General features: G+C 32.7%; 1 pseudogene; it reads left to right on the top strand.

Annotated features, from left to right (window-relative positions):
• Window positions 1–803: 803 nt before the first annotated feature.
• Window positions 804–10393, top strand: LOC127718656 (uncharacterized; annotated as a pseudogene).
• Window positions 10394–10801: the final 408 nt, after the last annotated feature.

Genomic DNA, 10801 nt, shown 5'->3' with positions numbered 1-10801 from the left:
ACACACTGTTTATTAAGGCAGACAGTTTTACTGCACCAGATGCTCATTTCGACAAAACGTGTCTCTTCAGTGTTGGTCGAGGCAAAAATATTTGACAATCCCAAAAAAATAGAGCTGATAAACCAAAAATGACAAAACGTTTAGATAAAGCAGAGCAAGGAATCAGAGGTTTGCATGAGGAAATTATATTCCTTAATTCAGATTAATTTCAAAGCCTAAAAACACAATATCCGTATTTTATGCAAGTACTGAAGTACTGGCTACTGAGTTTGTGATACCCTCGGGGATTAACAGTGCACAAGCAGAGGTGTCGACTCAATGGTAGTAATAACATTAATGGTACCAATTTTACTGCACCAGATGCGTATATCTAAAATATGGTCACACAATGTATAGGCATATGCAACATGCAACTTTGAAACGTTAATCAGGATCAGTCGTTTTGTTTCTCAGCATGATCCCCATCCTCGTCCATCCCCTTAAAAGTGTATTTCACCATTATCAATTAAAGATGGGTTTTCCCCGCCAGATATAAAAAGTACCATGTCCAATATCAATTTCTCCAGCCCGTTTATCAAATAGATTTTGCACCGTCCCTTAGATATTAACCAGAGGTTAACAAAAGACGCATGGAGATCACTATCCAAGCTTTCTGAGTTAGCTTCCCTCAGCCGTATGGAATCTACACTTTTTATTTTTATCTATTCTTGGTACTAGGCCAAATTTAAAAAAATGTTAATAAGGAAAAAAATACATTTACCAGGAACTTCCTCAAGATTTTATATACTATGTGGACAAAAATTTACCTTTGCTACTCTTATGTCACATGGTTGGAGATGCATATTTGTGACGTAAATTGGATCCACCTATTCACTGCGAACAAAAGGATATTGTACGGTTGAAAAGAAAAGAAATAGAGTAAAGGGATGTTTGAACACAATGAATTGTTGATGAAATGATAAAAGAAAAGACAAAAAGTTTTTGACCCTCGTTTATAAATTTACAGTGTGTGAGCTTATCAAATACTACGTAATGATAAATTTCTCGTCAGCACAACGTACAAAATGTAACAGGAAGAATAACTCTATGTTGACAGCTTGGAAGTAGGGTATAACGACATTTTGTGGTTGGTTTATCCAGATTTTCATTACTTAAACTCTAATTTTTAGCTAAAAAGATCTCAGATGAAAAGATAGATGTAAGTATAACATATTTTCTTTTTTCTAAATATTTTTGTGTCAAATATTTGCAATATCGGTTCAATTATGAATATATAATAATTTATTTTCGGTTATATATATAATACATGTATATGATGTTGATGAACAACCAATGATACAGTGGGAAATCTAGTGACAACATATTACCTCCCCTGTAAATACGGAAAACTAGATCTTCTCAATGTTTGTCCCATTTTAGCAAGGACGCTATCAATTATGGATTCACGGGAAAACGTTCTGGTAAATAGTAAAATAGAAATTAGTAAAAATAAAAACAAAACTTCCATTCAATGTTATCATTTCCCTCCATAAACGACGAGTACAGCAGGCTATAGAAGCTTGGTGTAAAATTGGTTTAAAATGTTGCTATGCGAACAAATTCCTGGAGAACCTTCTTCAATCTGTTTTTCTACTGACTGTTTTCCTTTCTTGGACATGTTAATTATCCGTATATATATATACAGCTAGATCAGAGAAAGTCAGGGAAAAAATCCAAAGGAATCGATTGATATGCAGCAAAGATTGGCACTTTTGAAATTAAGTTACTAAGCAAATTCAAACGGACCTTATGTCGATGTAAACATTGAATGTGAATAGATCGAGAAGACCGCAAATACATGTACAAAAATTAGGACGACCTTTTCTTAAAATTGTATAAAACAGAGTAGAAAGATATCTACTTTATAAAAATAGTTATCTTTAATTCCTTAACCTGCACAGACAGACATTTTTAATTTTAATATTCACGAAAAGACAATATTTCTCTGTTGAATGTACATGTGACAAGAGCAGACCGGTTTGCTCGATAACTCAGGTGTGAAAAAATAAGTATACTTTTGGAACTTGTAACATGTTAAGGACTTTGTGGAACACTCCGAAAATTGGTGACCCGAGAGATCTTTAGATTTTGTATGTTCATGATTTTTTCCAATTTTTTTTTATCAATATGCAGCAAAGATTTGCATTTGTTGAATTTCAATTTCACAAGCTTCTAATGCAATTATCTCGATAAATACTGAACATAAAACATCGTGTATTTGCATGTATATTTCTGATAACACAGTTTAACAAATAATTTCTTTAAAATGAACAATTATTATTTGGAAATAACTTTTGATCAATATCAATATCGTCACCGGCATTGTTTTATTATTGACTTTCTCGACTCTATCAGAAGAAGAGTGAATTTTCTTTTGTTTTCGTTCACTGGATATTCCACTGGATAAGTATAACACAAGTAGGTAGTTTGCGTTTGCGTTGTGCGTTGACGTTGTTATAAGCTCTACCGTTTCTTTTTTATCTGATTAAAATACAGAATATTAAATATTACTTAATCTAGAATCTCGTGTCGTTATCAGAATTGAACAGTAACATTAAAATTAACATAAGCTATCCAATCCAATTGTTTTCTGTGGTTTCGGTTATCTGTAATATAAATTCTCCGAATGTAGGCACACCATAATTATTATTCAGTATAGCTTCAACAGGAGCTGTTTGATAACAAATCGAAATCAAAATAGCTTGCACTTAAATCTTATTGTTATTCGTCTGCTTACTGTGCCTTACTTGCTCTGCACCGACTTTATTGTTTATCTGCTGGAAGGATGAATGAATATGCAGACTATATTTTTCTTCGCTTTTCAGTCTGAATTTATAACACCCTTTAGTCTACGAATTAAAACGAATAATGCAAATACCCCTTCCTTAGAATAAATGCATAAAGATTTTCTGATAGAGATCTAAAAAAAAAAACCATATAAACAGGGATTTGTATATGATATTTCTGGAACAAATTAAACAGAACAGTTACTTACATAGTGACAAATAAGTTTTTTCTAAAAAAATACGAAATCATGACAATAATTAAAAGGTGTCAAAATATAAGAATCGAATAATAATTTCAGATTTAGACAATTAATTAAACACTGTATTTTTACCAATCCCTAAACTTCCCAGTAAAAAAACCTATCTAAAATAACTCGTACATTTATTGTACAAATAAAAAATTTAAAACCTTTTTAAGAGTACACAATTTCTTCCTCAAATGCTTTTTAATAGTACTCTTATATTTCTGAATTTCCGTACTTGTTTGAATGTTATATAACAATTTTAGATAAACAAAGACAACATGAAAAGTAAATGGAAAAACTTCCTTAACCTTCAAGACAAAGAATACCATGTTTTTGCAAGTTATAGTGAAGATGATAGTAAATTGGTCAACGGGTTGCTACAGCCCTTCGAGAATAGCAATTGTTTGTTCTACAACCCTGATCGAGATGAAATACCAGGTCAACCAGTCATGCGTGGTCAGATCGAAAAAGGAATGGAACAGTCCAAGATTACCATGCTTTTTATCACAAAGAATTTTCTGTCTGATGATTTATGTATGTTTATGGCCAATCTTGCTATTTGGAAGTACATGAAAACCAAAGGGATTCATCGAGTGTTTCCAATCATCCTTCAGCCATGTAAAATTCCCAGATATCTGAAAGTTTCAAACTGTATCCATGTCTGGAAATACACACATACCAGATCAAGTCACGTGATATACCAGACGCAAGCCATAGCTCGACTAACGAAAGCCATGCTAGGTAATATTTCTAATACACTATGTTTTAAAATATCACATTGTTTGTATCAATATCGGTATGCTCCGTCTACGATAGTGAGTGAGTTTTAAGTTTTCTGGTCATTGCGTCTGTATGTCCCGTACCAGGATAACGGTTTGGTTAAAGTAGAGATAAATATTTTGTTAAAGGTAGTCTTTATCGAAGTTGTGATCACATCAATTTGTAACTTAATACAAATGTTCATGATGATGTCATTTGAAAAAAAAGTATATGACAACTTAGGGTTCAAACCAGATTTCGCGGTTCACAGAACAAGGAATGTGATACGGTGGCCTGGTGATGGTGTCATATGGACATATATTCGTGTTTGTTCCTCATTTCACAAGAGTTACTAATTTATATTGTTGATATTGATTTATAGTTTTCTATGGAGGTTGCAAGAATATCTGATCATCAATAAAGAACGATCTGCCTATGGAAAGTGCGCACCTTTTTTCTCATTAAGTGTCTGAATATTTACAATTTCATATTAGAAAATATCGCTACTCCACATGAGAAATGATGTTCCCCGATTCCCATTTTCTATAGACTGACGATAATAACTTCAATCATATCATCAGGAGAATAATCAATTTATGTGAATGTGTAATGAAACTTAAGGATAAACTTTTAAATTGATCTATATTTTCGTAGAAATTATTAGGGACAGTTATACTATTCACTTTTATATCGTCAATTTTTTATTTTTTATTTTAATATATATTTTAAAATCTGACACTGAATTGAAATCCCAACATCACTTTGACATATGTACGAATCATCTCCTTTTATTCATATCATTTAAAAGACTGTTAAGTTTACACCAGGAAAGGGAAGTAATTGTAATCACAAACTTACATAGATCGGTACTTCAAACAAAAATATAGAGAAGTTTGTACCAGATTTTGATATAATCGATAACTACATAATATAACAAAAGATAAACATACAATTTGAAAGAAAAATCCACAATAATGAAAGCATGTAAGCATGTAAAATGATAAAAAAGCCACAATTCATAATAATGAAAACACATACCATTAAAATGTATTTCCACATGATATAACAAGGTAAATACAGCCGAACCTAGTCCAACCCGGCCAAAAACAAAATAATATACAATCAACACTATCTAAGAGAGACAAGGCGTTCAATACAAGTGTAAAACAAGTTATGTAGCTCGTTATTTAGTGTGTTTTTGGTTAAATTTTGTGAACTTGAAGAGTGGTATATGCGCGCTTTGTTTCTGTGCTGATCTACAACTCAATGACAAAATAACGTTTTTCTGCTACAATTGCAAGGTACTGTCTATCAAGGTGTAATACCATCATTGATTTTCCCCTATTAGTCTTTGTAAAATTTGCACTTTTAAAAAAATTGTTCAGATTTTATCTTTGTTTCAAATGAAGAAATACTTGGCATGAGTAAAGTTTTATCCTGTCCAGCACTATAGACAAAATTTCACATAACATTTCATTGCATATAAGAAAATAATCATCACTGGAAATTAACCATTCAAATTCTCACTCTTTTTTGTCCTGTGTACAAGCTTTAGTAACCATGTAACCTCAAGTTTCCAAAATATTCTATAGAAACACCAAATAAAAATTAAATACATACGGAAACTATGTATTCAGATTGTTAAGGAGTTTAAACACTTTGTGTATCGCGTTTCGTGTTTCTTAAAATTATTGTTTTATTTTATTATAGAACCACCACCAAAGTTTAGACGAATTAGATGGAATGGTATAAAAACACTGACGTGGACACGTAATATCGTTGAAAAAGTTAAGAAATCGGCATTGAAAGAAAAGGCATCTGATCAGTCAAAACACAACATCAATCCATTTCAAATGTGGCGATTAATAGGTGTATTAAAACACTGCTTTTTAAACTGCCGGTACGGTCATTGTTCATTTGCATGTAGTGGTAGAGAGTTCACCAGATTTATAACCCATGTACAAACATGCAGATATAGACCAATCAAATGTTCAAACAAGCACTGCCAGACATTCCTCCCGAAATGGTGTCTGGATAAACATATTGAGGTGTGGGGAGAAAATCTTAAGCTGTCGAATAGAACATCACTTGTTAAAATGTCAGCATCGCACTATTCTTTGCCCGAACCACAATTTTGGATGTGATCAACGACTTGCAGAAAAGGACACCTTCAATCATTTAGAAACCTGTTTATTTGCTTCATTTCTTTGCAACAAATGTGGTCAAGCCATGATGAAAAAAGATTTACGTGAACATGAAAAGTATTGTGTGAAGTCTGAAACAAAATGCAAGCTTTGTAAAAAGAAAATGCTTCGTGAAGAAGAGCCTTTTCACTTAGACGCTTGCTTAATGGTGGAAGTCTCTTGTCCAAACATTGGTTGTGGATTTACAATGGCAAGATACCAAATTTTACAACACAAGTCAATATGCTTACTCACGAATATCAGTTGTCCAAATTCTGGAAGGGGATGTAAAACCAGAGATAAAAGAATAAGTATACAATATCATACATCATCGTGTCCATTTCGACTCTCACAGTGTGAGGTATGTGGGAGAAAATTGACTTTCAAGAAACTAAAATCTCACATAAAAAACTGTCAGACGAAGAAGACATGTCCATTATGCGGAATGTTTGTTCCTAGGTAAAGTTTTTTTAATGTTATCTACGAAAAGACAAATCGTAAAAAGGAACAAACAAGACCATGACCGAAATGAAAAGTAATCGCTATAATCACCAAAGCAGAAATTACACGATACAAATCGTTTCAAGTGCCTCGGAAGGGTAAACTGTTCCTGTTTAAAAGGGTATAATATGACTTAGTTCATACGCAACCACTTCTGACAATTGTATTGTAAACAAAGTTTGTTTATCTAGCTGCAAACCTATTAAGGTAACAGATATATTGGCACTGTTTACAATCATTTCGGATACGTGTACAATTTAATCACAAACATAAGGTTTATTTATGTGCTTAAGGGCCAAGGTCATACAGTTTTATGCCTTCAACCCCTCGGGGGTATCAATGTGCAATTCTATTAATAATAATGAATTAATAAGTATTTTTGTAAATTTCCTTCAGATCAACTTGGGGAATTCATGAGCGTACGTGTCAAAGGAAGTACAGGCTTTCATTTTCTGACGTTTGTCATAGATATGTGAGAACTGACAAATTGGAAGACCACAAAAAGTTATGTATGGAACATGATCACACTCCTCCAGCAGTAAGTCTTCTGTATAATACATTTTTGAAAGTGAAAATGCATAAAAACGGTCATAAATTTATACCAAAGACACCCATCCATTTTTATTTACGGTGCGGTATGGGAAAATATGAAAAACCTAACAGGGTTTACCTAATGTTGAGTAAGATTTTTATTTATCATAATTGGTATGTCCGAACGTTATATACAAATGCACTAATCATATCTTTACATAAAATTTACTGTCTCTTATGGTGCCAACCTGCCGATATATGAAACAATTTCTTATTTGTTTAAAGTGTCGACCTCCCGATTTGCCGACCACTAAATATAAAATATATTTATTTTCCATGCAAAATTGACGACTTTTAATATTGCCGACTTTAAACTGATTTAATTTTTAAATACTACTTCCATAGGAACTATTTTCTTTAGTACAAAAAAAAAAACAAACAATATTGATGCATGGAATAACTCGAGTGTTCTCCTTTTTGTTTCACTTGCAGGAGCAACCTGGTTTACATTTACAGTTTGGTCCAGTAAATTCTTCTCCACACGAACAGCTACCAAAAAGTAAGAAAAGAGTGTTCTTTAAATTGATAGTTTTCTTGTATTTTGTAAACAGACAATGCAACTTCAACTTCAGGGAAAGTTATTTTCATGTCTACCATAAATTTAAGGCGTCTGGTCATTACCGTCTTTAGGAAATTGATAAATAGTTAATGATATGCCTGTACCAAGCCAGGAGCTTCTAAAAAATCGTCTTGTGTCATAATATCATCTTAAAGTTATATTATTAGCCATTCTCTGATACTTCCTGTTTGGTTTATTTGATATTTAAGAATTTCGTCCGATTAAGAACTACCCAATGTGTAGACAATTATCTGTTTCTTAGAACATAGAGATAAAATGCAAGTTCGGTCTATTAGCTTGAAAATAGCTATGAATACAGAAAATCTGAAAGGGCAGAAATGTTAAGAATGTTGAGATCTTCCTGCTGATCGTTTATGTCAAAACAGTCAGACGACTTCCTTATGAAAGTTATTACCCTTAAAGGTTAACTTTTACAATTCTATAATTTAAATCATTTTTGAAAAACTGTAATAGATAGAGAAAAAGTTTAATCAGGAAAATGATTACAAAGACAAGATCTACAAAAAGAGAAAAATCGAAAAATCGAAAGACGACATCACACTGGAGTTATTGCCCTTTAATGACGATTTTTTTTTTATAACTTTTGCGATTTTTGATAAATATCTTTAAAAATATTCTCCTCTGAAACTACTGGCTTAATTTAACTAAATAAGTTTGGCCACAATCATTCATTAGGGCATATAACTAAACAAAATTATCAATAATGATCCTTATTGAAGTTATTGCTCTTAAATGACGATTTTCCCGATTTTATAAGCATTTTTGACTATATTTATAATTATTTTGAAGGGTTCATTCCATAGATGAAACTTTAAACATAAAAAATGATCAGTAAGACAAGATCTTCAAATAGGCTTATTACCATTTCATGCACTACGATGATTTTTACCAAAAATTGACAAATGTTGAATATATAGGTGAGCAACACAGGTTCTTTAAACTCCTGTTAATACATAAAACAACACAAAAACCGTACTATAATTGTTTCTCTAAACAGTAGCTTATGCTTAACATTTATAATAGATTCACTTGTGCATTCAGTAAGTTCTTGGGCACTTTAATTTTACACCTTGTGACTCAAATATCGAGTTCACGACATAATAATGTTTATGTTTATACAGATATAAGAAGATATGGTATGAGTGCCAATGAGACAACTCTCCATCAAAGTCACAATTTGTAAAAGTAAACCATTATAGGTCAATGTACGGCATTCAACACGTAGCCTTGGTTCACGCCGAACAGCAAGCTATAAAGGATCCCAAAAATGACTAGTGTAAAACCATCCAAACAGGAAAACCAACGGTCTAATATATATAAAAAAACGAGAAACGAGAAACACTTATAAACCACATCAACAAACGACAACCACTGAACATAAGGTTCGTTACTTAGGACAGGTGCAAACAAATGCAACGGGTTTAAACGTTTTAATAGGAGCCAACCTTCATGCAGTGGAAGAGAATTCACCAGATTAATAACTCATGTAAAAACATGCAGATATAGACCAATCAAATGTCCAAACAAATCTTGCCCGCATTTCCTCGCGAAATGGTGTCTCGATAATCATATTGAGGAATGTACTTTTACGTTGATAACTTGTCCATCAGTTGGATGTGGGGAGAAAATCATAAGATGCCAAATAGAACAACACTTGTTTAAATGTCAACATCGCTCCATTCTTTGCCAGAATCACCATTTTGAATGCGATCAACGACTTACAGGAAAAGATTCAGAAATTGATTTGTTTGCTTCATTATTTTGCAATAAATGTGGCCAAGCGATAATGAAAAAAGACATAAATGAACATGAAAAGTATTGTGCGAAGTCTAAAACAAAAAGGAAGCTTTGTAAAAAGACAGTGCTTCGTGAAGAAGAACTTTTTCACTTAGACGCTTGTTTCAAGGCTGAAGTCTTGTTTCAATGTCCAAACATTGGTTGTGGTTTAACAAATGAAAGAAACAAAATTTTAGAACACAAGTCAATCTGCTCACATGCAAGTATCGATTGTCTAAATTTTGAAAGTGGATGCAAAACCGGAGATAAACGAACGAATATGCAAATTCATACAGCAAAGTGTCCATTGAGAACTGACAAATTTGAAGACCAGAAAAGGGTATTCATGGAACAAGATCACACTCCTCCAGTAGTAAGCCTTCTGTATCATAAAACTTTTAATAGTGAAAATGCATAAAAACGGTCTTAATTTTGTACCAAATTAAGGCACCAAACTATTTTTATTTTGGGTGTGGTATGGGTAGACATGAAACAACTGACAGGGTTTACCTTATGAATTTTATTTATCGCAACTGGTATAACTGAACATTAAATACAAATGTACTAATTATATCTCTACATGCAAATTAACCGTCTCATAAAAGTGCCGACCTACCGACAATTGAAAATGTTCCTTTATGTTTTTGTAAGTGCCTACCGACTTGCCGACCACTAAATACAAATGTATTTACTTTATTTTTTTTCGTGCAAAATTGACGAATTTTAATATTGAAACTTTAAACCGATTTACTCTTTAAATACTACTTCCGCAGGAACTATTTACTTTAATACAAAAAGATTATTGATGCATAGAATAAATCGAGTGTCTTTTTGTTTTACTTGCAGGAGCAACCTGGTTCACATTTACCGTTTCGTTCAGTGCATTCTCCTCCGCATGAACAGCTAAAAGAAAGTAAGTTTTCTTTAATTTGACAGTTTTCTCCTATTTTATTATGAATAATAATGAACACAGTACCCTTATATACAAACAACTGAAATCAGGTAAAAAATTACTTCAATCATTAAAAATTAAAATTCATAGAATCATAAGTATATATTAAAATGGATAATAAAAACTAATCGTGCATAATCATTAATAATAAATATCAATAAATGAAAGTGGATAATCAATTCACGTGGATAGTAAGCGGAGAGCTAAAGGATTTTGGCACTGGGTCTCTGTTGGACACAGTATCAGCCACAGAGTACTCTCCGCTGGATCGCTGGGCCAAGGCCCGCTCCCGGCCGTTCCGAGGTTGACATTGATAATCATGTACTTAGTCAACCTCGACCTTAAACATGGGGAACATTCCCCAAACCCCTATGATCAATATAAAGACC

This window comes from Mytilus californianus, unplaced genomic scaffold (assembly GCF_021869535.1).
Source record: "Mytilus californianus isolate M0D057914Y unplaced genomic scaffold, xbMytCali1.0.p SCAF_1, whole genome shotgun sequence".
Taxonomy (NCBI): Eukaryota; Metazoa; Mollusca; class Bivalvia; order Mytilida; family Mytilidae; genus Mytilus; species Mytilus californianus.
Note: the sequence above shows the minus strand (reverse complement) of the source record. Positions and strands in the feature narration are given on the sequence as shown.